Here is a 27,740-nt window from a genome sequence, read left to right as displayed (position 1 = left end):
TTTATATCTCAGGGTCCAAACTTAGTTTGTTATTTCCCACAGAGTTCAAAGCACAGGAAAAGCTTCCTCCTCAGCTCACAGAATTTCCAGCTGATTGGCCATCTGCTTCTCCTGCTCTTTGTGGTTTGGGCTCCATCACCCCCTGCAGTGCTCCGTGTACAGTGCTCCCACCCCCACCTCCACCCCACACACAGACACACACTTCTACCTGCAGCCGTTTTCAAGAATCTGAGGTATTTCCAGGCCAGTATCTCTTCCCTCTGCCTGCATATCTCAGGTCAATTGTGCAGCCCCAGCTACTGGGTTATAGTGCTGTAGGGATTGGAAGAAGGGAGAGATGACCGCTGGAGCTTCCTGTGACTAAGGTCAGTAATATCTTTCCGATCAAGACTCAAATTCCATTTTCCAAGGGGAACCCTTCTCTGATTTTGCATTTTGGATAAGTTGCATCTGTTTAAGTACCACAATATATTGTCTGTCTATCTATCTATCTATCTATCTATCTATCTATCTATCTATCTATCTATCTATCCATCTTCTATCATCTATCTATCATCTATCTCTATCTATTTCTATCTACATCATCACCATCTATTGATCGATCAATCTACCTACCTATAATCTATTTCTCCATTCATTTATCTCTGTATCAATATTTACTAGAGTTTCTCTAATTAACTAATTTGCCTACATGTCTTGCAATTAGAAAATACTTTGTACCCATCTTTCCCTGCTACTGGTTTTGCATGCTTTCATTATTCATTTGTAGCAGCTGCTTGTTATTGGTAGGTTAATGACTATATAGATGGACAGATAGATGAGTTGATGGATGGATGACTAGGTGGAATATAAAATTGAATATCATGTTTTGTTTACTTCTTGGATTTGCAGAACATTGCCCATTAGTATGGAAGACATTGAATCTGTGCCTTTCTGTCTCAATCTGGAAGTAAGGACATTTGGATTTCAGCTACAGTATTTAGAAAACAATCAATACATTTCTCACATTTTGTCATAGAGTTACCTACAGTAAACTGAGCCCAATATGTAATAGTTTTAACCAAACTTTCACATCTAGTATTGGTGTACAATTGTCATTTCTCCAATTCATAATCAACAGAGTTTTCATTGCCAGGAGAGGGACAGCACTGTGGCATGGCAGGTTTTATAGTACAAAAGAAAAAATGTTTATATAAAAAGGCCAAATAAGCACCTAGTTGAAATGACACATCATAATCATTATCATATACAATTAGATGTTTTAATGATGCTTTTATTATAAAATTATTCATTATTAGTTCACGTCTTTAAGCTTCTTTTAGAGTATGACTATCTTTACATACTTAAAATCTTATACATAGTTGATATTCATACTTTGGTAGATCCTATGTAGAAACTGAACATTTGCGCTATCATGTTTTGACAATTTAAAAAAAAATTCATGTCTCCATCCAAAAAAATCCTTGATACAGTAGACTGATTCTGGCATAGGTATCATAATTTAGAAATGTGTAAAAAAATGCTCAGAGAGAGCCATAGCTAATATCAGCGCCCTCACACATCGGATATAGAGCACCACAGAACCCATTGTAGCAGACCCTACACTATAATTACATTGCACACGTTTTAAATTATCATGATAATTTAAGACTGCAGCTTTGTTTGGGGCTTAGATTTTCCATATTCGTTCTCACATGTGAATCATTTAAGTGGTTGAAATAGAATCTGTTTAGCTGTTTTGAATTATATGAATGAAAGAAAATACACTTTCTCTACAAAGCAAATTAAGACATTAAGAGATTCAAGTGAGACTGAATTTATAGGCTTGAAGTTTGGGGAGTAAATGTGAACTTAAAAATATTTCCTAATTCCTTTGAATGTGACTTAAAATCACAAATGAATTAACTTTTCACTATAGGTCTGATGAAATGATCCATGGATTCAATGATCTTCATTTTCCTCTAATGCAAATATTGAAATTTAAGTCAACATCACAAAATATTTAGTAATTTGACATGTATCAGTTGTGTGTGCTCCTGTATATACTCCATACCAAGAGTGTGTAGGTACATGATTCTTCTTTTGAACATGATTGCTCTATTTATGTCTGAAATATAATCATTTAAAATATACAAGCTAAAAACATTAATCACCCAGAGTAGAAGTTGTATTTGTTGTTGGCAGTTGGGGTTTTAATTGGAGGCTTAGGTATCAAAAATTTTATTTTTTCTTGGGTAGGCTGATCCAAAGACCACTGTGTAACCTAGGCTGGCCTCAAGTTGGGGTAATCCTCCTGCCTTAACCTTCTGTGTGTCTGGATTATAGGCACTGTCAGTTATTTATGCTATTTCTCTATTTGTGCTTTGTAAGGAGACTTGGCAACATTTCCAAGAAATCAGAGAAAAGATTTAGAACAAAATGCTAAGGAAAGGAAAACTCTAGCATCTTTTCTATGATTTCAAAATTAACTTTCAGCTATTTCAAAGGCCAGATAGATCATATCCATCCCTACCTTACTCCATGATTTTCCTTCATGATGTATAAACTCTCCTGGTTTAGTTGCCCCTTGCACATTTACCCCTGGATTCAGCAGGACCTAGAATGATTACTTTGAACTTTCACTCGGTGATATAAGTACCTCAGATTCTTACAAAACTGCACATGTTAAAACTGACTCTTTTGACATTTATAAAACACTCACACCAGAGCTACAGCTGTGGGTTATCCACAATAGTGGGCAGGGTAGAAGAATGCCCTCTTCCAGGTGGAACTCACAGTGTTGCTTCATCTTGCCCTTTATGTAGGCCTAGATACTTCATTAAAATGTCTAGTAGCCAAGAGGACATTCATTTCTCCTTCCAAAACCTTCCAGCCCAAGGCCCATAGAGTTTTCCTCACTGCTAAAGAGGTGTGCTATCTCTCCTAAGATTGTATTAGCATCCATTAGAACACCTACTTCAAAGCAGAATTGGCAAGGTCAGTGTTACATGTGCAATGTCAATATTAAAAAATGAATGCACAAGGCAATGAATCTGTCTCTAAATGTATAATTCTGAAGGTACAGGGACAGAGATGTTGCACAGACAGCCATCTCTCTGGCCATGCACATTAATGTTGAAACTACAGTTGCTTGAATATCCCGTTCAGTTGTTTCACATGAAGATGTGTTCTCATACAGCTGCCCACTGTATGGAAGTGGCATTATCTGTTAGTTTGTTCAGCTCTCTCAGTGTTTTATTTCAATAAAATTACCTGTAGACTCTGCTGCAGACTTCTGAGATTTGAAGAAATTTGTGTAGAATTTTGGAAAAGAAGTCATATTTAGGAAGTCATTTTTAAGCTGGTCTGTGAATTTCTATTTCTGGACATGAAGCTTCAACATGGATGCCCCCATCTTCAGTTTTTTGTTGTATGTGTGGCGTCAGACATTGAACGCTTGTCTGGGAGCCATGGTTCCCTGGGTCCTCTCGCCAGAGCTTCTTATGAATGTTTTCCCCTCCTGTGTGTGACAAGTGGACAACACTTCCAACTTGGCTGATTGTCTCTGCAGTCTCACTTCTCAGGTGGTTGTTTCTGCATTGAACTGGCCTGTGTCATTCAGATTTAGACAATGAAAGCATTTTGTCATTATCTGAAATGACAGGTGTTAATAAGAGTCAACAAGAAGACAAGAAGGATTAGCAGTAAATTTAGAACTATAAACATCACATAGGATTAATGTTATTTTATTAAATGCATTAATTTGTTATCGATTTTTTTTTTTTTGGATAGGGTCTCCCTGTGGAGCCTGATCTGGCCTGCAAGTTGCTTGGTAGGCCAATCTGGTCATGCACTTGTGTTGATCTTCCTCCATCTGTTTCCTGTGTGCTATGACTGCAGGCCTGTACCACAAGGCACAGATTTCATCATATTTTCTGTTTTGATTTTTTGGTGCTGGGAATCAAACTCAGAGACCCACATATGCAAGACACTCTACCGTTGAACTACATCACAAGCTCAAGTTACCTATAATTATAGAAACCCAATAGTTTATTTTTTTTTGTAGTACTTGCTAAGACACAATAATCTAGGGCAGCACCATCAAATAGGGGTACCTGAGACTGTAGAGATGGTTGATGTCTGTAGCATCAGTTTGACTGCCACTAGCCATAGGAACTTTGAGTGTATAGCCATGTCCAATTGTTTTTCAATTTTAATTACTTTCTGGAAATTTGAATAATGACTGGCTTAGAGTCATTCAACATGCATTTGGACCTGCTTCCATCTCTCACTGTGTGATTAGGGAGAGTTGATTCTCTGAGACATTGCTCTTCCATTTATGAGACATGGATGGACATTACCTACCTAGTGGGGTTACTGGGAAGGGTTGAATAAGATGCCAAAGCTAAAAGTAGTGCCCAGCACAGGTCATTTGCTCAGTGTAAGTCAGCTTTTATGATCATATTTTTGATTCCACATTTCATAGAAGTCAACCTAGTTGAGCTGTGCTTTTCTTAGATTGGCAGTTAAAATAAACAGAATGTAATAGTGACTGAGTCAGCAAATTGGCTTGCATTCAACTTTTACTAGTAGCAGAAGTAAAGGTGGATGGAGTACTGGATATTTCTCTAACAAAGGAATGTGAATGATGGACCTCTTCTTAAGTGTAGTAACAATAATACATTTTTTTTAATTTCAATATCTGTGTGGTCTTTTAAAAGCCTGTTTTTAAATTGATGTTTCAATTCTGGAAGTTTATGTGTGAAAACAAACCAATAAAATAAAGAAAAATTCATTTTGTGTATATTCAGAATACAAGCAGTTTTTATATTAACTGCATTCCTAATGGTGCTCAATCCATTTAAATTAAAATAGATAAAACTTATAGAGTAAACTGTCTATTCAGATTATTGGAAAATGAAGCACCAATATTAACAAATCTATAAATAATATGAAGTTTTGCTTTTACCCATGAATAGAGTGTCTCTAATTAGCATCTCCCTTGGTCAAAATTAACTTGAGCATTTTAATAGACTGAGCTACAGAGAGACAGCATCTGAAAGCGGGAAGGGAAATGGATCAAACCATGCAAGTCATCTTCTGCCTCATGTCATCTTATGTTTGAGTGTTACGATGTTAAATTATTTCAAAGTAGAATCATGTGAAATAAGAAATTGCCTAAAATGAGTGCTTCGTGGAAAGGCTGATCTGGAGTTGCGACAAGAATATTTTGAAGCTCTAAAGCTAGAATCTGTTCGTGGCATGTTCAGAACGGAACAGGCTTCAGCCTGTTAGGTGTTGCCTCCGTCAGGCTGGTCTATTACAAAATGCTTTCAGAACTATGTTGAAAGTGGGTTGTGTGAATTCACCCCTTCTAAAATGATTTTTTTCTTACTGAATTTAGGTTGTTTGAAAATGAGTATCAAAAAAAAAAAAAAAAAAAAGCAATGTCAAGGGAGGCCAATATCAGCTACCATCATCAACAAATATTTGCTGAGTTCTGAGTATCAAGATATGCACAGTGTGATCAGGCTTTCAAAGCAGGTGGGAATGGGATTCTTTTTCCTTTAATGTTAAATTCTTCAGTTTGATCAATGGAAGCCTATGCGCCCTGTCCAGGCAGCTCTGAGATTATATGCAAACACGCTGTGTGAGTGAGAACACAGTCACTTTTATGTGGGATACAGACCAAAGGGAATGTAAGCTGCACCAGTATTTTTTGGGTTATCCACAAGTTACGTGTGACTGAAGAATGTTAACCATTGGTATACTTGTGCCCCATCTAAAGGGAAACTGAGAAAATTCCAATCTAAACTTGGTTTTTAGTAGGATGCTATTCTGCTGATTATGGATTATCAGTACAGTTGAGAGATGGCCCAAGGCACAGGACAGCAGGATCATTGGGGTTCTCCCACAATACAACTGGTGGTTATTAAGGTCAAATCTGGCTTATGTCCTGCAAAGTTAGTAACACCCCAGCGTCTTGCAAGGGTCAGATCCATCTCTGTCAGACAACATGGAGACACTAGATTTGTCCTGAACATTAAATTCTAAATATGTTAGTGTTTTCCCCCATTTCTTTCTCAAACAACCTCCCCCTGCTTCCCCCCTCCTACCTAAAATTTTTGGACAAACTAGATGCCCTCAATAAGTACAATACAAAATGTACAGTAAGTACATACCAAAATTTTTTTCTTCTAAGCATTTTCAAAGAATGTTCTTTCTGGCTTGTGAATTGCTGCTCTTACTCCCTAAGGCATATTCATAGGGAGTTAGGTAGCAGTGGGCTTTGACTGAGATGACCATCATTTCAACACATGCACACAGGGCGCTCTTTCACAGTTGCAGATTTTATACCATTCTGGATTTCTCCTCTGCCCCCTACAGAGCAGTTGTTTCCATTGTAGTGTATTTCTATGCTTAAAGGTCTTATATTGATCACTGAATATTGCTCTCTTGCAATGAAATGAACACATAAATTGAAATTCTAAAAATAATATTCTGTGACCACCGTGATTTATGATAATAATGTTTTTTTCTTCATGGGGTTGTCATTATAACTATATTTAGCACGCTGAGGAGATGGAGACATCGCAAATGTGGTGCAATTGACGGCAAAGGCAAGGAGCTTGGAGATGCTCTGTGGCCAGGTGGTCTCCCTTATGGAATTTCAGGGGCCTTGTGTGCTGAGCTATCTGTAGTACTTATCCATTGTGATACAAACTCTCTAACAGTATTACAGCGAATAACATTTTTAAAAAGAGTCAATATCACGCTTATGCCTGAAATGAGAGCATCTGGTATTATAAACTAAAAATCCTCTTTTATTGTAGTCTTTCTTTAGTGGGATGCCACACAAGACGAAGGAATAAAAAGTTTACATCACCATAATATTCTGCATATTCCCTTGAATATTTCAGCATATAATGGTGACTGCTTTTGGGAGATGCTTTATTTAAAGGAGATTTTGTAGATATCTTAGACGTTCTGGTAGCAATAGTCAGTAATAAGATTGCATTCCATTGTTGTGTACCCACTGTGCCCTTCTATGGTATGGTCCTCGGCTGGTCTTTCCATTGATTTGAACAGGAGAAAGTCTCAGGACTTGGCTTCATGGGCTTTTAGTTCTTGCCTAGTCACTCCCATAGCACCGCACTGTACAGAAGCCTACTGGAGGATGACATTTCTGTAAGAAGAATCGGAGACCTTATAAACAACCAACATAAACTGATATAGAGGGTCCTTACCTGGAGGGTAGGTGAATCATATTGTGGCCATGGAGCTGAAGATAGACAAATAGATATAGCTCTCATATTTTTCTTTTTTCTTTCTTTTTAATTATTTGTGTGTGTGTGAGTGAGTGTGTGTGTGTGTGTGTGTGTGTGTGTGTGTGTGTGTGTATGCACATGTCTATGTAGAGGTGTCCACAGAAGCCAGAATAGAATATTAGATTTCCTTGAACTGGTATATAAGGTGGTTATGAGCTACCTGATGTGAGTGCTGGAAATCAGACTCCAGGCCTGTGAGAAAGTAGAAAGTGCTCTGAGCTGCTGAGTCATCACTCCAGCCCTGCTCTTTGTTGTTCTGAATCATAGGATTTGAGTTAGTTTGTTACTTATCAGGACATATCTAACACATCCATTGATTTTAAAGAAGTCTCCCGTAATTTGAGATAGAGTTATAAATGAGCAGTCTGTCTCAGAAAGCCAAATGGTTTATTTTTACACAAGAAATGAGATGTTCCTGGTATTTCTTTTCTAAAAGAATTGTATTATAGCAAAGTTATAGAAAATTTCATTTGTTGAAAAAAGGAATCCAAATTTAAATTAATATAAACATTTAATGCAAGTGTCTGAACACATGAACACATGAATGTGTCATAAAAAATCAACAGGAAATTTTCCCTAATCCATTTAAAATATTAAAGGAAGAATTTTCAGGATTATAAAAGATCAGAATCACATTCATAATAGGTAAATAATAATATTTCAGGTAGTAATCATATGAGCTATTTTATTGCATGAATAGGACTGACCACCTTGAAGAAAAAAGACATTGACTTGAGAATATGGGACATGAACACAACAGCTGTAAGAAGGCATAGTTTTCTATCTTATACAGTCAATACCATAAACCTTTTAGTCTAAGCCGCAATTCTTCTAGAGGTCTAAAAGTTTGGTTTGATTTGGTATATTAAATAGCCATAATAAAAGCCAAATGATTTGTGGCAACTTTGAACTTACTTGCAAATATGAAGTTAAAGTTAGTCTATTCACATTATATCTAAATCAACTTTTAATTTCTTCATATTTCAATATTTTCTTTGTGGACATGCTGGGATTAGGACTATAAATTCCCTAAGCACACTTGTCATGCCACAACATGACATGGAGACAGAAGGCAAGAATAATGCTTGCTCTTTAGACTTGCATTGGAGATGGAGACAGAGCAAGCCTACTATACACAAGTAGAGAATCCCTAGGATATAATGGGAAAGTTAGCAAGTGAGAGAACACCTGAACAGAAAAACACATTTGAAGTCTTTGAGCGTCCACAACTTGTGACATGTCAACTGAAAAGAGTCACATGAGGTCAACTATAATTACAGCAGACAGCCACTGCTATACCCAGAATTCAAGTAGGAATCTCTGAATTTTCACCTACAAGAGCTTTTATCTACAGGGAGGGCCTTGGTTGTTTGCTATAAACCATGGTGAGAGACACTTGAAACTAAATGCTTCAGAGGCGGGCATTCCCTCCACACTCTCTCATCCTGTAATGAAGTATTGACTATTCCTAGAAATGGAGTCCAGATAAAAACTTAAACACTTTTTTGTTGTTGTTTTTGTTAAGTTCTGGTCAGATTCTGTTGCTCCATGATTTTTTTTGCCAAGTTTATTGAGAAAACAAACTGAATTAGCACTTTCCTTTGGAAGTTGGAATTCTCAAAAGGGTCTCCTGTTCCTGTATATTTCTCATTCAGAGCTTTGGGTATTCTATTTTACACTTGTTCTCGAATGTAGGGCATGGTCCAGTGTCTCCATTTCCTCTACCTTGTTCGGGCTTTGCCTTTTGTAGTCTCTTTCTCACATACTGGGTATTAATATCAGTGGTGACTCAGGTGTTCTTTGATTCCACTTAATGCATCCATATTGTTCTACTGGAAAGAAAGGCAAAGCAGTACTCAGGGATGCTCTAGCCTGCAGCCTCCACACACAGGGAAAACTCTTCACTATCAGATGCAGGAACATTTCTCCAAGGGAGACTGAGGCCTTCTAAGACAGGAAACAGCATCAAAATGAACTGCACCAGGGCTAACATTGTCCAGCGGATGAAATGAGGCCAAGATTTTATATGACTCATTGGTCACACATGATAAAAGTTAATTAATTTATATTTACTAGAACTTCTGCAGACCAGCCCTGCAGCATGTGACAATATGGTGCACATATGAGCATGCTGAGTGACACGAGACATCAAGTGAAGGCTTGGGGACGGGGAGGGATGCTAATTATTTCTTTAACACTACAGACTTTTAAAGTTCTCAGTTAATTATGCAAATGCCTTCTTGAGAGAGTTTTAAATTTCTAGTTGAGGAACTGATTACAAGAAATAACTTATACTATAAAAATACTCCTTTTGGGAGTGGAGATATGGCTCAGCAATTTAGAGCATTTATTGCTCTTGTAAAGGACCTGGATTCAATTCCCAGCACCTATGTGAAGTCTCAAAACAGTTTGTAACTTCAGTTCCAAGTCATCTAACCCCCGTTTCTGACCACTGCAGGTCCCAGTCATGCACATGGTTCACACATAAACATGTAAGCAAGCATTCATAAATATAAACTACAACAAATCTAAAAGACTTCTAAACTATTCCTTTTATATGAAAGTTCCCAGGGTCATTTCATTCATTTCATTCCCACTGGTTTCTGTGAGAGGCAGTATATATCAACTGGCCTGGTTAATTTTCTCTTTCCAGGTACATGGCAGGTTACAACTCTTCACTCCATCAAAAGGACTATGGTTATGTAACCAGCTCTAGTCAACCACATGCATATATCAGAAATGTCAGAAGCCAACCTGGGATGCAGAATTTGAAAGCTGATTCCTGTGTGGAAATGGTGCTGTCTTCATCAGCCTGAGTTCCCAGTAACTCAATGGACCAGGGGACGTTTCTTCCTTTCAGGTTCCATCCATGGTTGAACTTAGGATGTAAATGTTAGTATGTTCCTCACAGCTATTGCGATTCTTCAGACTGTGAGGTATCTCAGTGCAATCCCAACCATCTGTCTGGAATGATACATTTTCTGATTAGTGGCCTATCATCTGGGCCTCCCTCTGAGACTGGACTTTTCTGGCAACTTTCAAAGACTTCTGAATCCACATTCTAAATGCCAGCACTGAAGAGATTGCCTTGCTCCCAGTGAAAACATAAAATGTTGATATAATCCCCTCGAATGTTCTGATAAACTATAGTCCAACAACATTCATCCCATTCTTCTAGGGTCCTGGAAGATGGCCACATTGACATACCAATGTTATATTCATAGATCCCCAGACAGTGAGGTTTACAGCATATGTTTCCATTTCAGTTTTGTAAATCAGTTGTAGCAGTCAATTCAGTCATAGTGTTCTGTCCAAAACAGAGGACTATTCTGGACAGGCATGTGAGGTGAAGGATTATGGGAAAAAAACAAGTGCAATGGATTTAGAAGGAAGTATATTGATATTGTGGGAGAACAAAATCAGCATATCTGAGCTATAAAAATAGCACAAGTCTCCACATTAAATTCTATGAATCTCAGTTTAATCTATATATGATAAAATATTCAAAAGCTCAAAGGAATTAAATATTTTAGTAAGAGAAAGATATTTAGCAAAAGTCTTTTACAGTCGCTCTCTCTCTGAAATGAACTTGACCCAGGCAGGGTCTGAATGTGGAACAGTCAGACCTGGGCACAGCATGTCCAAGGCCATGTGTGAAGCTGAGTTCCTTTCTCTGTAATAGCCCTCCATCCTGGAGCTTCATGGCTTCCACTCACACCCTTTTGAGTTATTCTTCTGAGATCAGTCAGGTATCATGCATGGGCTGGATAGAACATAAAATTGGAATACTGGAAACTAAAAACGGAACTGCCATATGGTCCAGTAATCCCATTTCTGGGTACATATCCAAACGAATTAAAATCAGTATGTCAAGGAGACATCTGCACTCCCATGTTCATTTCAGAATTATTCACAATAGCCAAGACATGGAACCAATATAAGTATCCATCAATAGATGAATGGATTAAGAAAACATGTATGTGATATGTAAGTGCAATGGAATATTACACAGCCTTTAAAATGAATTAGATTCTATTATTTATGCCTACATGGATGGGAGAAGAAAGCATGTCAGGTCAAATAAAAGAGGCACAGAAATATTTTATATGTTACTATGCTTCAATATGGAATCTTTAAAAAGAAGAATTTAGACATACTAAGTAGGCAACTGGTTATCAGTGGCTGGGGAGAGAGAGAGAAATGGGTGAAGGTATTTGGGATCAAATGAAGTTATTTCAGTTAAAACTCTAAGCAGAGACTTCAATGATTTATTGTACTGCCTGGTCAACATAGTTAATGGTACATTTCAAAATTGATTGACCATAGATTTTCACCTTCTTATCACACATAAAAAAAGTTGTTTGTTACCAGATGTGTTAAACACCCGGGCCAACTATCTGTATGATATGTCCATAGGCCAGATATCAAATTGTATCTCATAAATATGCATAATTATTAGTTGTCAATTAAATATTTTAATTACAAAAATTCAAGAAAAACTGTAACAAATTTGCATTAGAGTTTAGGAGGGATGTGTGTGAACATATGTGCATATGTACATGCATGTATGTAGCACGGGTTGTCAAGCGTTTTTAAATTGAATTTACTGTCAAATTCAGCTCCTGCCTTACATTGCCCTCTGTAATGGAATACTTTAGGAGATGACACTTGCAAAAAGCCAGCTTGGATGTGGAAAGGCAAATTTCTGCATGCTCCTATTTCCAGTTGTAAAAGAACATTGCTAACCCAATTGGAAATGATTATTTTGAACTCTAACAAGGTAAGTTTGAAATTTTTCTTGAGTATCACCTTACAAAAATGAAACAACTCCATATAATTGCAACTTCTGGCCAAATAGAACTATAAACATGCTATTTTTCTCAGTCTGTAATATGTGTGTAGACATTTGATCTTGAAAGCAGTTGACTATCAAATTAAATAAAACATGTGAAAGTGTTCTGCATGGTGAATCAGTTTCTCAGGTGTAAGGTAGGCTTTTAAATTTCTATTTTCCTGAGCTAACTACTTTAACGTCATTCAGTGAACGTCAATCTTCACTTTCCTGCTTGGGGGCCACTTCACACTAATGGCAGGCTCTGAACATATCAGTGTTATTAGTGCCACATAAACCAAGTGAACTTTCTTCCTGGTTAAACTGAGATTATTAAAATGATATTGGTAAGTATTAGAGGAGAGCATTTTGTTCAAAATCATAAGCCTGATCATTTTCAAGGAAACATGATTCTCAATCAGGAACCCATATTGATTGCACTTTACTCACACGTGTGTATGAGTCACTTGAATATACTAAATGCAATTTAAATTATCTGAATAATAATAATAATCACATTTTAAGTATTGGAATTCTTCCATCACTGGTGGTGTTATCATTTTTCAATTTCTACATGTGAGAGCAATAGCAAGCTGCCACATTGGTATTTTCTCTGAGTACATGAGAATATATACCTAAATGCTATGATCTTTGTACTGTGTAAATTGATTCTCAGATTCACATATATAGATTCATACTTTCTTTATTGGAAAGCACTGCTAAGTGCAGCTAATAGCTACCTCATTTGTGTAGAGGACTTCAAACCTAGACCTTTAATAGATCTGCACAAAAATATTTCTCAAAATTCCATTCGGCAACCTACTTGGTATTTGACATACACACCCATCCCATGTGCATTAGAGGTACTCCATTTGATGCCTTAACAAATCCTTTTTTGTTTGTTTGTTTGTTTGTTTGTCTCCTAAAGTAGTTACTTTCTTGAAGCTCAATTTGCTATTTCCTTAAATCCTATCTCCCCCTGCTGGCTGTGCAACATGGAGCGTGCCTAGACAGCATGAAAAAAATAACCTGCAGAGGTTAGAAGCAGCTAGTAAGAATAAATAAATGTGTATAAGTGTGCATATAAATGTACATGTACACACATGCATACACAACTAAACCAAATTGTTAGATAAAGTAAACTGTGTCTTGGATTAGAATTTTTAAGTCAAGGGTTTATAAGCAAAATTTTATTTGAAAGATTAATGCAATTTATCACAAAAGACTCAGGGTAGAGTGCATGTTTGTGCACACACAAAAAAAAGCCAAGGGTACTGTAGTCAGAGCTTGGACTGTATTATCATATAGACCATTTGCTAATTGGCTCATGAAAATGTGAAAAAGACGCACACTCCTATATCTATATCTTGACACAGTTATTGGCAGTACAAGATAATAATCTAGCAAAAAGTTAGCTTGTTCTGTATTATCTTCATTGACTTCTCACGGCATAAAGAGGTATATGGGCCTGTGGGGATTTCCCACCCTCTTTTGAACTAGACTGGTCCTCCAACTAGGACATCTACTGTGTAATGTGGAAACATTTACAAAAACATACATGGAACCACAGGAAGCATCGTTTTCAGAACTCTGTCTACATGGTCTGCAATTTACATTAAATTGCTATGTTTTGGTTAAATGGCACCTTAGCTCCCAAGCAACTCTTTCAATAGTTGTTTCTTTAATTATTATTTAATTTTGTGGTTATGACTGGTTTTCAGTTAAAGAGGGTACTACTGACAAATTCAATTAAATGAAAATAGAGGACTTAATGGTCCATGCTAATGCTTCATTTCATACATAATATTTTATCATTTTCTGTGCAAATTTGTAATGAGTGCTTGGTTTGTATTAATAAATGCTTACATTTGGGCCACATAAAGTATAGTAATTAAAATACTTTGTTAATAATATTTACTTATAAGTGCTCTAAAAACAATTAACCCATTGATTCCAATTACTTTTTTACTAAATCAACTTTGAAGAATATAATTCTTTGGCATCAAAACTATTCTCTTGATTCTACTTTTAATAAAGTGCCCTGGGTGCTCTTTTATTGTATTTTAATAGAGCTCGTCATGCATCTGCTGCAACACAGATTGCATAGACTAATGGCAAACAAAAATTTTAAACAAAACTACCACTTTTTGAATTAGGAACAAAGGACATGTGTTCCAGATCTGATTTCCAAATATTTAAACTGAGAAATGTAACTGTTTATTGTATTGAAATGAACAAGAGTGGGCTGTCTTTTGCTCTTTAAAGTAAATGTTTCTCTATGTCTTTTTTTTCTTATAACCTATAACAGAAGTCATCTGTAGACAATTTACATTCCTTCTCATACCAAGAGAAGATACACTGCCTTTCCAAATGAATGAAGACCTTATTTACAAATACACCACAGAAACTAGTCTTCACAACTCAGGTCTGCAAGAGCAGAGCTCAAAATCAAACACATTCGATGTGATACTTATAGGCAAAACAGGAAAAGAATTTTATTCTGTGATTAGTAAAGTGGGAATTGGTATATTTGTTAGGAGTTATTCCACTTTGACATCAGATGGAGACAGGGCACTTATAGGATTTTTGAAATGTCTCCTTCAAAAATGTGATCAAGATATCAGATCATCAAGACTCCCAGTCCCCTTGAGAGAGACAATAGGAAAATTGGACATGTTGATGACAATGTACAGTTTTATTTTCCCCTTGGTATACTTTGCCATTAGTGTTGAACTTAAGAAGAAGGAGACACAGAATGCCAAAGTCACAGAAAGTGGATTTTAAAATAAAGGAAAATCTTTGAGGTAGCTTTGTCTTTAAAGATTACCAAAAAAAAAAAAAAAAAATTACCAACTATGGAGATTAGCACAATAAAATGAGAACAAACTAAACTTTTCAAATGACTAAAGCTTGAGATGTCAGCTTGTAAAAGGACACAAAGTTAGGATTCATCAGATAAACTTTGTGTTTGTAAGCATGTTAGAAATGACTGCTACTGTTGTCAGGATGTGGCACCAATGGTCCCGTGGAGCTTCTGCGGGGGTCGTCTACAATGCCTGAAATCATATCCTTTTAAAAACAAGGCAGTCTGGTCTGAAAATAGAACTCTGAGTTATTACTATTTATAAGGTGGGTAAACAAACATGGCTTCTGGCCAGAGACTAATAATCAGAAGACTTCATGTGTATTTCAGAGGTGCTTTGAGCCTTCAAGGTATCTTTTCAACTCATCTTCTAGAGCATTGTGGGAAAACAAGCCTAGTGATTTTCATTTAAGAGTGACACTTTGAGTAATTTTCAATGGCTTGACAAGCACAGATCTGCTGATATGAAGACACTGATATAACATAGTTATGTATAAAACAGAATGGGGATTGGAACATGGAATGTAAATGCACACACTAAAGCAGTATAAGTCTGGCCCTCAAAATAGACAATTAGCCTGACCATGAACTACCTTGGAATCTGTCCGAGGTCCAGTGAGCTCTGTGGTATTTCATGTATACATGACACCTGGGTTTCCCTATGCGTCAGAAATGATGGAGCTGAGCATAGTGGGCTTGAGAGATTTCCTTCTTCAGGACAATTTGCTGTGGAGGAAATGACCAGAATTGATGTTTGGACAAAATAGTTCACCTCAAGAAAGTAATTCAACTAAATGCTCTTTTGTTCTCAAATTCAACAGGCCCTTTCCTTATCCACTAAAGATTAGCTATATGTATTTCTTTTCATTAAGAAATGTAGGCAAGCATGTCTGAAGGTTGGTTGTGGTGTCAATCTCTGGGACATCAAATCTCAAATACTGGAAACTTTTAACTTAAAGCATGAGATGCATGAAGCTAAATATTTTAATCATGTTGAATGCAGAGTTAACATTCAAATATGCTTTCTTTTTTTTTCTACTCTTTGAAAGTAGCTTTGAATCAGAAAATATTTTTTTTCTAGCCCTTAAACGAATCTTCCTGTAGAGAAGGCTTCTGTCAAAGTATTAATGGCTGAATCATTTCTCCTGCTGAAGATGTGTTGGCCCAACAAAATCTGATTCTGCCTCTCGAGTGGCAAAACATGCCAGAACATCAGGCGGCTAGTGCTCCGCATGCATTCGGGTCTGCCTGCTCTTCTCATTTTGTGAGCCTCACAGGCTCTTCAGCAACTGTTGCTTCAAATCCAGGAGATGTGAAACTTTCATGCAGGGTTGCCTTTGGAGAAGTGAATAAAGATGCCTGCTGGAGTCCAGGTCTGACCACTGTTATCACAGAAAATAAAGCCACTCCTGTTTCAGGTGAGGAGGAAGTAACAGAGTATTGCCTAGCAGGTGAAAGGGATAGGAACTTTGCTGTCTCATTGCTTAGTTCATAAAGTATCTACTGTTTGGGAATTGATGAAACAGGGATTAACATCATGGTAGCAATTCTTAAATAAGATGACATGCTAGCTCGTCAATCACATGATCATGCAGAAATCTAAGCCAGGCAAGCTAAGGAGTCTTCAACTTGCCCTTTGAATGGTGCTTAACATCGCTAAAGGAAATAGGTGCAAGTGGCCTCGAACCTCGGTCTGTGGCAGTGTTCATTGGGAAGAACATTGCTCATGCACATGCATTTGTGGATTTCAATTACATGTCAGCTTGATGTGCTGAGCCTCACCTGAACCCCTGGTTCTTCCTGACTCCTTTACTCAGTAACATGGAAGTCTTACTTACCCTGTTTCTTTTCTAGCATTTTCCCCCTACTCCCTTTAAAGGCATGTTTCTTTTACTGTGAGTTTTGGCATTCTACCGGCTTTTAATTGCACACTGCAACCATAAGGTCAGCCATTACTCTAGGGTCCTTGAGTGCTAATTCCTCTTTTACTGGACAGTAACAAGAGAACTGAAGCTGGCCATCAGCTCCTTGGGCCTGCATTTAAACGTTGTGTCATCGTTGAAAGGTTTAAGAACTCACTTGCTGGGTCTCCTCTAGGTTTGGTTGTTTTGTGTCCTGTGCTCATTGTTGTCTGAACAATGCACCCCGGGGAAGGGAGGTCCTCATTGCTGCTGGTGTGATGGGATGTGCACATTAGTCCTAGCCACATGCGTATTCTGCTTTATTCCCAGAATGACAAGTGTCAAATCAGTGCTTGAGGTAACAACTGAAATTTATAAGTAAAGCAATCTAGTTAGAAAGCAGGTTTCAGAATAACTTGGTCAGATACTTTGTAGACTGAGAAATTAAATAGAAATAAAATTAAACCTATAATTTCTTAAGAGCCATATAGCCCAGTAAAGACACTTACTTACAATTAAAGAAGCAGTTCTCAACCTGTGGGTCACAACTCCTTTGGGGGGGTCTCCTATCAGATATCCTGCATATCAGATATTTACATTAGGATTTACAACAGCAAAATTACAGTTATTAAGTAGTGATGAAATAATTTTATGGCTGGGGGATCACAACAACAGGAGGAACTATATTAAAGGGTCATAGCATTAGGAAAGTTGAGAACCACTGTTAATTAAAGTAATTGGGAACCTGTTTTAGTTTTGTTTGGGCTTGGTGTAGATCAAGGTGGAGAAACTGAGATGAAATGAGGGAAGAAGTAATATTTTGCTCTCTGAAATGATGATAGAGACGGCTGAAAGGCCTGGATTTTGTCAGGTTGGGATGTTGCACCATCAGGTCGGCTCCATCAACTACCACAGAACCATCCAATCGGGAAGCACCTATAGCAACCAGAATTTAGGGTAGTGAGAAGCTGTCAGAAGCAGCTCATGGCCTTGGCAGGGAAGAAGTTTGGTTCCATCATGGTGGTGGGGCTCAGAGAAAGCCCCTTTCTTTGGAATGTGGCTAAGAAATAAAGATGATCAAATAAAAACATATCTAAATCTTATTTTAGAAGCAATGGTGTGCAGAGCCAATCCTAAACAAGGCAGTTGTTGCAGATCGTCTTAAAAATTGAATGCTTGAATGAAAGATGCTCTGCTCAGGCTTATTGAAAAGAAGGAATGGCACACCAATTTCACAAATGGTTTGGTTCTGGTTAGAACTAGTTAAAAGGCAAATAAAATTTTAAAATGTGAATGATGACACTATTTATTGAAATTATTTACTAATAGTGACTTTTTCCCCCTACTCAATGAACTCAGTCATGGTATGTTTTCACCCTTAACACAGGTTGTATATGTTCTTAGTAGGACTTGCCCAGTATTTAAGCAGCAGAACATTTGGACAAAAATGGAGTTTGCAACGGATGAGTTTCTACAGCTCATTGTCAGTTGTCTGCACTGGCTTCCCATGTTTGGAATCAATCCAGTGTATCATACCAGGGCAGTTGGAACATGTCTGTTCAGCAATGTCCATGTGCTAAAAATCCTCCCGAGAGTTCTACTGAGAGAGGATTAAAACTTGTCACTATGCCAAATGGCAGATCTTTGTTGGTCCTCCGCAGTGCACGGTGATGTGAGAGCTCATGTTACAGGTTAATTGCTTTCAGGGGCGGAGTAGCCTGAGTAGGGTTTGCTTTGGCTTAACAGAGTATTAATAAAGAAACCCAACACAACCCAACCACCAATACCAGGGGTAGAGAATTCTGGCAGACCAAGGCAGCTAAGGACCTGTGGGAAAGCCTAACATGCTGGGCCCATCTGATATGCACAACACACAAGGATTTTTCCCTAATGTGTTCCATTAATGTTAAGCAAGAAGGACCTTCTCCTCTAGTATTTGTGAGATTTGAACAAACAGTACACGAAACATTATGTTTCGAGTGCAAAATGAGAATGAAAACAAATTCAAGCCTGCAGACAGATATTTGGAGAGTTGAGATACTGCCCACTTGGTAGATTTCTTAGCTGAACACAGCTCTGATTACTTCACTTTGCTTCAGATTTTCTTAAATAAAAATAAGATTGCCCATGAGTGAGACTTGGATCCCAATTTTATCCACTGCATTTTCTTTTCCTGGCCTGATTATAAACCCCTGAAAAATCAGCATTCTTTGTACAATGAGAATAGTGCACATCTTTCTAACAGCCCGAGCGATACTAATTACCCATTCTGTACTTAGAAAGTAGAAGGATGTGACTACACACTCTCACAGCGTCCCTGTATGCAGAGGTAGCTGGCCCGTCAGCGTTTCCATTCTGTGGGAAATGCCTGAATAGATTTAAGAAACAGCAAAGCTGCCTCTTTTGCTTCAATCTACATTGCAATTTTAGCAAGCCAGCATTACTCTGAGCAGTATACAGTATATCCTAGTGTACACAAAGTCCAATTTGAATCTGTGGGATGAATTAAAATACCATATACTAAAGAGCTGTTCAAAAATAGTAAACTACTGTAGCTACCAGCTGCAATCTCTTATTTTGCCTTAAAACTCTTCTCCATTTAAATAGGACCAGCATATGGCTTATCCAAGCTATACTTCTTAATAATAGCATGAAAACAGCCTTGCTTGGAACATTATACAGCACTGCTTAAGTATTTACAAGGGCTGATAAAAACTTCTTCCATGTTGTCTCCCTATAGGACAAACAGCATGCAGGAGGCAAGGTCGACAGTAAAAACAGGTATGTCTGATGTTTTCCCATTCCCATGCCCTCTGCGTGCATCTCAACGCTGCATTTCTACTCCATTGATTCTGTAGCAAGAAACATTCATAGTAACAACGATCAGATCGGAGCTCCATGGCCGACCACCTAGAAAGAACTGGTCTGTGCTGTGAGTCTGGGCCCTGAGCACAGCCCTGAGCTTTCTGCATGGCTAGTGCGGGACAATGTCCCACACTCAGTTTCAAAATGCGCTGTCAGTCAGAGCTCTGGCATCAGTGCGACCTCAAAGGGCGAGAGCAGTCACCGTGGAGTCCTGGTCAGTGACTGGTGGCCGGGTGGGTGAGGTGGGGTGGAAAGACGCACTTTGGGGCACTGACATTCGCTTTTCCCATGCTCTGACAACAAGCTGTCCACAGGAGTTTGCTTTCTCCCACCTTCACAGCCGGCTCTTTCTGTCCCCCTTCTTTCCTGGTTCACCTCTCCCCCACTGTGCCCTGCCTTTGCTGAAAGAAAGAGACTTAAGTGTCACAAAAGGCCAAGGGTAGCTCAGTTTCAGACCCCAGGGCAACATGTGTTCAGCGAACAGGAGTGTAAGAAACACTGCATACAGCAGTTAATGCTCTAGACATCCCAGTTTCTGATAGAGCCTCCTTTGTAGCCGTGCATATTTATTGACATTCAAAGAGGTTGTGCTCGCATACCAGACAACAGCTATTGAGAACACAGGCAATCTTAAAATGATTAAGGCCCTGGAGTTTACTAAAGATATGGTATGCAAAGAATCACGAGAAAGCCATAGAATATTAAAAATATTAATAATGTCAGTTCTAATAATTCAATATGAGATTTATTGTAGCCCAATCCTGTTCCAAATGGCATACCCTGTCTTTTTTTTTCTGGAGAGTGAACAAAGATCACGGAACAGATTGTAACCTGGGTAAATTGCGTGTCTGTTTACAATTGTATTTCACATATTTTATATACCATTTGCAAACTATTCCCCAAAGAAATATGCATCAAACTTTTGGGGAAAAAAAATGAAGATTTGATGACAATCTGTTTTCCGTTCATTTGTTTCAGATGCTGCTGAGATCCTTTGTATTTTGAATGCAATGTCTCAGGCTGGATATCACTGGGTTCTTTTGTTCTTTCAGGCTTTACATGCATAAACTACATTTCTTGTAATGATATCACCACGATTAAGTAAAAAGGATGGAGGGAATAAAGCCCTTCTAGAAGACTGCAGTTTACACATGCAATGTAATCACGAACTTCTGATCAAATGTGTGTTTCGAGTGTGTTTCACTCTCACTCTGAAAACTCAAGTCCTTCTACCTAAAGCTTGCTCCTACAGGGACATGGGATTCGTGAGTTCCAAGGTTGTCATCACAGAGGCATCTTAGGTTACCAGTTGAGGAAAGCAGTTAAGTGTTTCAGAATATTTATGAATATGTTTTCCTGGTCTGTACTTTGGGGATGGGAAATAATTCCCTAGTAATTAATTGGTGTAACTTATTTAACTGTCAAAACTGAAGACTAATCTTGGAGTAGCCGTTTAACCATTTGAACAACCAATGGTGACTACTAAGGAGTGTGACTCACAGAAAACACTGGGGAAGGGCAGTGATTCGGTACTGCTTGCTAAATGGCTGCATATGGCTCAGTCTTACGATTACTCACAGCGTATTAATTGAAGCTCTCTACTCCTAAGTCAGCCCGGAGATCAGACAAAAAGCACTCTCTCATTAAGAAAAGACATTTCTATCCCACTACAAATAAGGGCTCTTGTATCATACTCAGACTAAATACTATTGTACACTTGATATTTAATTACTGTTTGTACTTGAATTGAAAGCATTAAAAAATACACATTTTTCAAAATGCCTTCAAAAATAATTATGAGAAAAAAAAGTACATTACTATCAAGTCAACTTGTGCACAGACATCTAATAAATATATCTTATGACTAGTCATTGTGATAAAGGATAATAAGGACTGGGAGTAAGGGTTGGCTTTGGCTTAGAAACTAAACACACACATTTCATAGTAAATGATGAGGATCACTGGATAGGCACGTTAAGGAGCTTGGGAAAGAGAGCAGTTACTCACTGAAAACGCTTTTGGCCACTCTTGACCTTTGAGTTCCCAACTTAAAGGACACATAAACAACACCATTCTCCAGCAAGTTGCCTTGATAACCTGCTGGAAACGGGACAGAATATCCTGCAGCCATTTGACATGCACAATTTAGCAATTATGTGGTTGGGGAGGAATGATTTTGTTAAGCCACTGGGGACTGCTGGTGTTTACAGCCTTTACAGATTTATAGAAAAATCCAAAGTCTAACCAGGCACAATCAACATCACAGTAGCACAGTGTGAGGCAGACGGTCTACGGGAAAAGCAGACACAGACAATTTCAAGTACATAGGTCAATCTAAACCAAAAAGAAGCGAGTAAGGGAGACTAGAAGGTCTTGAGTTGAGGCTATCCATTCCTGTGTTTACAAGGTGGGTGTCTAAAAGTCACAGGAAAAGTTTTTAAGTACAAATTTAAGAAATACCTTTTCTCCAGATGAAGAAATATTAAAGTTTGTTTTACTTTCTAACTAAAAGAAGGTATCATTTTCCTCCTAGCTTTGAGACTTACAATTTTTATTTATTTTTATTTTCCAGGACATACACAAGTTACTGGCAAGTTGAATAGTGCCATTGCTTTAAATATTTCAATCTAATTCAGGATTCTTGATTTGTTTCCTCTGTGAATAATTTAAAACTCTTTTCTTTTGTTTAGTTTCCTTGATAGGAAAAATACGGTATTTACATTTTCCTTTTTAAAAGACAAATAGATTAAAAGTCGAGATTTTCTTTTCCTCATCATAAAGTAAAATCATGTTCAAACTTTTATATTTTTTTTTACATGCAAGCACAGCTTAGTGCTCACTCCCAGCACTCCACTTCAGTGGGGGTGGATTCCACAGTCCTGTGCCCTCATCAATCAGGTACAATTGCAGCAGGCATGACTGGATCCCCTCACCCTAACCCATTCCCTGCTGCTTGGGCACTGCCTGCCAAATGTTGCAGGAAGTGACTGGAATATGCACAGCACTCCAGCCCGACCCTCAGGGAGCTTGGGGGTCACTGCCATCCCCACGGAGAACCCAGAACAGCTGCTCTCCAAGCAAGGAGTCTGGAGTCCAGTCAGTTTGCAGAAGATCATCTCTCACAGGGATTTGTGATCCTGCCAGCTCAACGCATCCAATGAAACCAGCCCCCTGCACCCACATCTCCCTTCAGTGTCTAGTTCAGGACATTGATGCTGGAGTTGAAATGTAAAGATTAGATTTTAGCTTTGTTTTTACTAAACCGAGAAGCCAAGCAAGTTAAAAAAAAGTGTCTGAATTAGATAATGAGTTAATTATCTAATGAAGGGCAAGTAGACGTGTCAAGAAAGGTCCACGGTGATAGGGGCAAGAGATGGAGAAAGATTGGTTCACACAGAAATTGGCTGTTGATGTTCCAAGGACCTTGAAGTAGACTCCCAATTTCGATGCAGCCTTAATGCAAGTGTGATTTTTCAGCAGATGGAATGCAGAAGGCTAGGACTCCCTAAACTAAGTTACACAAAATTGATATTCATCCATCGGGACTTAGGAACTTTTGGGGATCTACCTGGCAAAGAAACGTATGTGAACATGCCCCACAATGCAACAGTAACATGATGGTTCTTGGACGACGCCTTACTGTGCTTGTCTCGAACAGATGTATTTTGTGCCTTGCAGCCCCTGCATAGGAATATTGGCTGCAACTCCCGCCTTAAAGGGACTAAGCATGATGATTTTCCACATGCTGAGCAGCTGAACAAGTGTGTGCTCTGTGCATGATTACACAGTTCCTCCATTGCAAGAAGCAACAGCAATGATGTCTTTGATGGTATTTCTTAAAGAAATTTGGGAGGGCAAAATTGACTTGCTTCTTGTTGCTATTAAAAAAACATTAAATTATATTTTACCATTTTTTTTTCTTAACAGGTTGGACTGTCAGGTCCCTCTCCCAAGAATTACACATACACATGAGATATCCTTTGATGATTGACAGGATCCTGCCAAGTGCCACTCATGACTACTACCTTAACATGGAAATTCCTTAGTCTCCTGTGTGGAATCTTCTGATGCCACCATCTCTGCACTTTTATGGATGATGAGCCAATCACTGACCCTGACAAGACTTGCTATCATCTCCGGATGGGATAGGAGTCAATTCAATCTGTATTGACATAAAAATCTGATGCTCCCCTCGATTCCTAGCATCAGGTGGTCTCCACAGTTGCCTTCTGTCTTTGCTAAGATTCCCAAGCACTCATTTCCCACACCTTCACACACACCCCCAAGACACATTCTGCTTCTTCTTTGCTTTGTGTTCCTCTGGAACACTTTCTACAACTGAAAAGACTACCTCTTCTCTGTCTCTTTTCCTCTGCCTTCTTCTGACTAGAATGAGAGTTGACTGGGACAGTATTTTGCTATTGTTTATTACTCTATCCACACTGTACATTCCAATCTACACTCTCATTGTAACTCTTTAAATATGCATTGAGCTAGTAAATACATGAATATACTCATAAGTGAATGAAAGTGAGAGATTATTTCTAAATGTGTGTTTGGTGTCCTGTGAATTTACCTGGGGGGGGGGTTCTCTTTTTTTTTTTTTTCTTTTTCAGTGCATTTTTTGGCAATGCTATTTCTCAAACATTTTGGGCCAAATAGAATATTTTTCTTTGAACTACATGTTTTTCAATGTGTTTTCTATGGTGCAATTGATGTTAATTCTAGTGTGGGTGTGAGTGTTTTGGTCATGTGGGTGAAGGAGTTGCTTATTGGAGTTGGCCAGTACAGGATGAGAGGCTCACTCTGCTCAGTTCCTAGCCAATGGAATGGACTGTTTTTTTTTTTTTTTTGTTTGTTTGTTTGTTTGTTTGTTTTTTGAGACAGGGTTTCTCTGTGTAGCTTTGCGCCTTTCCTGGGACTCACTTGGTAGTCCAGGCTGGCCTCGAACTCACAGAGATCCGCCTGGCTCTGCCTCCCGAGTGCTGGGATTAAAGGCGTGCGCCACCACCGCCCAGCTGGAATGGACTGTATTATGGGTCTCAGCTGCGTGACTACAGACCTGCGTGACTGTGACGACCCAAGCAGCCAAGCTCAGCAGCCATATTTGCATAGCTGCCTGTCATCTCGCACACTTAGGAAGAGTACTAGGACTTTGATTTCCTCATTCACAAACCTACACATGAACTTGCTCTCTGTCCTCACGGTGGAGCTGCTCTTAGGAGATTCTGACACTATCACTTTACTCTGCAAACTAAACATTCCATTCCACAGTGACAAGTCACTACCATCCCGAGTTGACTCTTTAGAAAATATGAGAGAAAAATCAGTACTGAGAAATAAAAATGAGAACAAGGCAGCCTCTGGAGTATACATTCTCCCATATTTTTCACTTCACTTTTTTAGAAAAGCATCTACAGATTTATTAAATCAGGAAAAGAAAGAAAAAAAGATGCCTAATTTTAAATGCATCCCTTAACGCCAACTATTCTTACTGTAGATGAAAAGGTAAAGCAAGCCTGTACTGAAAGGCATATGATTACAATAAGAGGAGGGAAGTCAATCCTCCTGGGAGGGCAGGTACACATGTTTGGAATTACCGGGATAGCTATTTGTCCTCCTCATGCTTAGGGAGGGGTGCTGGTGTCAACACCGAGCATACCGCCTTGAGCAAGCACTGGGGTCTTTCATGAAATATCTTTGTCACTTACTTTAAGTGGGAGTGTTAACACCTTTGCTATTTCTCTAAAAATGGGATTTGCTTCTCTCTTCTTTTTTTTTTTTGAGTTAAAAGAAAGATTGCTATAAAAGGGAGCATTAAGCGTGTTAGCAGAGGAGACAATACTTCCTTAAATGGGGTCCCTTTTGGTTTCCTACCTTACTGAGCGGTATGACAGAATGCCTTGTGGAAAGGCTCACCCGAGAGATGTTGAAACTCAATTACTTGTGTTAGTGAACCACCTACAGATCTTTAAAAATACTCTCTTCTCACAGGTACCAAGTATGAACCAAATGATTTTTTTATTTGTGTCTCCGGTGCCCCGTTAACATAATGAAATGCCATTCGACTTTTTTCACAGTAGAAAAATGGCCCAAACGGATCATAAAATATCCTTTCTAACTATGAACTAGTGGACAGAACTTTAAATGCCCTTTTAGCTGCTCAGCATGCATGGAACACCACACAGGCCTGGAGAGTGTCTCTGTTTGGTTTCCAGGATTCAGATGCCAATGTGAGATTTAATCTGTGCAAGAGCCTTTGGTTCTACTGATTTTGTGAAACATGTGAAATCAGCTGACCAGATTTGTAATACTAGGTTCCCTTAAAGGATTCAATCCCCTATCACACACACACACACACACACACACACACACACACACACACACACACACATAAAAGTTCTACCTAGTGCCGGGCAGTGGTGGCGCACGCCTTTAATCCCAGCACTCGGGAGGTAGAGCCAGGCGGATCTTTGTGAGTTCGAGGCCAGCCTGGGCTACCAAGTGAGATCCAGGAAAGGCGCAAAGCTACACAGAGAAACCCTGTCTCGAAAAAAACAAAAAACAAAAACAAAAAAACAAAAAAAAAAAAAGTTCTACCTAGCAATACAGTCTCTCTGTCTGCATATTTCTTTACCTCTAATTTATATCGAAGATATTGAAAATGCCTTCCAAAGGAAGAAATCATGTACATAGAAGAATATTCCTGAAAAGGCAACTACTTACATTCCTGAAAAGCTACAAGCATTCCTTTGCAGATTCATTCTGAAACAGCTTTGGCATGCTTGCTTACTTAATTGTTGGATTTGTTTTTTTAAGTTTTGTTATTGCTCACTAATTTGACTTATCCCTGATCAACAATTACAAACAGTATCAACCTTAAGAGAAATGGATGGATAAGTCTATGCCCAAACACAGTCCTTGAACACATTCTTCATATCTCTTGCCAATCTAGATAGACTCTGGTGACCCCAGGGTCCAGCAGCTCCCCCACCCTCTTTCCTATCAATACATCACATATTGCACATGCTCTCTTTAAAGCACAGCTCTGGCTAACATCCTCTAGTAGTTCTACACAGCTTCCTTGCATAATCAAGTTCAGATTCCTATAGCCCAGTGGTTCTAAACCTTCCTAATGCTTTGGCCCTTTAATACAGTTCCTCGTGTTGTGGTGACTGCCAGCCATAAGTTGTTTAAATTGATGCTTTATAACTGTAAATTTACTACTGTTGTGAATTGTAATATACATATCTGGTATGCAGGACTTCTGATATGCAACCTCTGTGAAAGGGTCATTAGACCCCCCAAAGGGGTTGCAATCCACAGGATGAGAATGGTTGCTATAGCGTGTGTGGTGAACAGCATCCTAATCTAACCTCATGCCCACTATCTCTCTGTAGCCTTATATATCATGCTACCTTTGCTATGCTATGCTCTTTCTTGCTCCCAAATATATTTGATCGTTTCCCCCCACAAAACCCTGTTGAAAATATGGGTTAGAAAAAGTGTTGTTTCTACATGCCTCTTCCATAAAAGCACTGTACCATTTCAGATTTTGGCATCTCCTTATGTGTTAAATACCCCCTCTCTCCAGATAAATTGCTACCTCACCACAGGTAAGGTCGAGGTCAAGGTCTCATTTTATAAATCTGTTTTCATTCCTTCCTCCCTTCAACCTACTTCATTTAATGAAGCCTTTGGAAAAAACTTATTACAATATGAAAAAAAATACCCTGCCAATTGACATATAAATAAATCATTAAAATTTTTGAATGTTTTCTTTATTTACAAATTAATTTCTCACAATGTTTATTCATAGACTTTCCTAATAAAATGCATTATTTATTATTCCATTTGACTTTTAAAGTACCTCCATTAGACAAATGTCCTAAGTATGAGAAATAAACACACAAACAAATAAACAAGTTAAATTGAATTCACAATGACAATGATAAAACTTTTTTTTCTAAAAT

General features: G+C 38.4%; 1 long non-coding RNA gene across 1 annotated transcript; it reads left to right on the top strand.

Annotated features, from left to right (window-relative positions):
- Positions 1-202: 202 nt before the first annotated feature.
- Positions 203-24,618, top strand: LOC114690818. The gene is made up of 5 exons (XR_003734125.2): positions 203-365; positions 9,961-12,087; positions 16,083-16,419; positions 19,643-23,596; positions 23,695-24,618. It is a non-coding gene; the product is annotated as an uncharacterized LOC114690818 (long non-coding RNA).
- The last annotated feature ends 3,122 nt before the right edge of the window (positions 24,619-27,740 follow it).

The sequence above is a fragment of the Peromyscus leucopus genome, chromosome 16_21 (genome assembly GCF_004664715.2).
Source record: "Peromyscus leucopus breed LL Stock chromosome 16_21, UCI_PerLeu_2.1, whole genome shotgun sequence".
Classification (NCBI taxonomy): domain Eukaryota; kingdom Metazoa; phylum Chordata; class Mammalia; order Rodentia; family Cricetidae; genus Peromyscus; species Peromyscus leucopus.
Note: the sequence above shows the minus strand (reverse complement) of the source record. Positions and strands in the feature narration are given on the sequence as shown.